Below are 2,500 nucleotides of genomic sequence, written 5' to 3'. Positions count from 1 at the left end.
ACGGTCGTAATTGTTTAATGTGTAACATCTCGTTAATGAGACAATCAAACTTGTTGTGGCATTTTTTCAACACGCTAAAACAATTGCGAAGGTCATCCGGAGTCCTGCCTGCGTGTCTATTATCATAGTGATTGCGTACTGACGAGGTCTTGCTTCTATGTCCATCAACGCGTACGAACAGATGGCCACGGGTGTAACCGACATAACCAGCATCGCACTGGTCACACTTGAAGTTATACACAACGCATTGTTGATCAATGAGCTGAGGCTTAGGTTCGCTTGTCGGGAACTCCTGGGCAATCTTGCGGCTCGTAAACACCGGTTGAACACTAGTCTGCAGCTTCACACGGAGATCTTTTAACTGTGTCTTCACGATATTAGCAGACTCCTGGTCTTTAAAGGGTATGACAACCCGAGTAGTGTTTTCTGTCGTAGATCTGGACCGTAATGAGGGCTGGTCAGTCTGCTAATATCGTGAAGACACAGTTAAAAGATCTCCGTGTGAAGCTGCAGACTAGTGTTCAACCGGTGTTTACGAGCCGCAAGATTGCCCAGGAGTTCCCGACAAGCGAACCTAAGCCTCAGCTCATTGATCAACAATGCGTTGTGTATAACTTCAAGTGTGACCAGTGCGATGCTGGTTATGTCGGTTACACCCGTGGCCATCTGTTCGTACGCGTTGATGGACATAGAAGCAAGACCTCGTCAGTACGCAATCACTATGATAATAGACACGCAGGCAGGACTCCGGATGACCTTCGCAATTGTTTTAGCGTGTTGAAAAAATGCCACAACAAGTTTGATTGTCTCATTAACGAGATGTTACTCATTAAACAATTACGACCGTCTTTAAATGTACAATCAGACTCAGTTCGCGCTAAAGTCTTTGTCTAACTTATGCAAATTAGAAACTCTGAACTCTTAGTTACTCTTGAAATCGCATATTTAATTAGTTTCCCTTGACAATGGCGCCAAGATGTCGCCGAAACGTCGGATTTGTCTATCGTTAGTTTTTGCCTGTATATATTTGATGACTTGGTTGCATTATTCAATTGGCTGCAGGTTAATTCTATTTTTACCATCACTAGACATTGTCAAATTGAATAATTTATACGAAATAATATCGATGGCGCATGCTAGGTCCTTGCTTTGTAGGTCATTGTTTTCCAGACACGGAATCTTCTGTGATGCGGATTGAACAGATCAAAGTTTATGGAAGCGAAGGTATGAGTCACTTACATTTTGCGTGTTTTTGCACTACACGTAGACCATAACGTAAATCCCACTAATTCTCTAAGAGTAGCGTAGGCCAACTCTGGGCGAAATATGAAAAAAAAAAAAAGGTATTTCATTCAGCAGGTGCCACCACTGGCTCGATGCTAGTGGACATAAGTTCTGGCTCGCTGCAAAAACATTTATTCGCACCGTTACGTTCTTTAAGCACCGTTTGCAAATTTTTCTTTGCGTTCGAAAGTGGAAATAACACGTATATCGAAGTTATATTAACCTTTTTAATGCACTTCGTTTCCTTTTTTTTGGCTTTCGTTTCCTTATTCCGTCTCAAAGTTTGATCATGTCAAAATGATTATTTTTGACTGACTGAGCATTAGCTAGCCTACAACAATATCCAAGTTTTTACTAGCATTACAGGTTAATTAAGAACGTAAATCCGAAATCATCGAGAATCGGCCGACAGTAGCAAAATAATGAATTTTTTCTTATATGACCAAAAGAACCCATTTGGCTAACTATTGTCGGAAATGACACCAAAAGGTTCGATTTCCTTTTCCTTTCTTCGAAATTTGCAAAACTTGAAAATTCGGTCACAGGGCCTTCAGCGGGGGCCATGAGGCTTGAAATTTGGCACATGTTCAACATGCTCGTATGGACGTACCAAACGTTGTCTTAACATGTCCTTTACACAGTTTGTGGGCCATCTCTTAAACTTTACTCGGGGCTAAATTTTGTTTTAAAATGTTGTTTTTTACAAAATAGTTATCCCTCGGAAGCTGAACCATTTACGGACCTAAAGTGACAAGGCTAATATTAGCAAACTTTGAACTTGTCAAATGCTGTCTGTTATATTTCAGTCAAGTAAATAAATATAACCAAATAAAAGCAGGTTCTTTATTCTACTTGCCTGGAAAAAATTGCAGGTGGCCTGTAAAAACTGTTCCGTTGGGAGAATTTTCTGTGAGGTCATTTTGACGCATATCTCACTTTTAATTTTTTATTGCGCAATTGCTATTATTTCCGACTTTTTCATTTTATACATTCCCACTAAATCTTTTAAAGTGCCACTGAAACGAAATTTTCGTACTCTCTTTTATTAGCCCAATTTGTAGTTTCAAACGTGCTTAAAATAATGGTGAACTTTATTTCTGTCAAATCCTAACGGAAAGTGCTTTTTTTAGCTGCTGAAATCGACTTTTTGGAGTAAAACTGTGTCCGGGCTCTGGAACCGAATTTAAGGACCTTGTGACGTCACTGGTTGTATTCA

Source organism: Orbicella franksi, chromosome 7 (assembly GCF_964199315.1).
Source record: "Orbicella franksi chromosome 7, jaOrbFran1.1, whole genome shotgun sequence".
Classification (NCBI taxonomy): Eukaryota; Metazoa; Cnidaria; class Anthozoa; order Scleractinia; family Merulinidae; genus Orbicella; species Orbicella franksi.
This window is presented reverse-complemented; position numbering follows the sequence as displayed.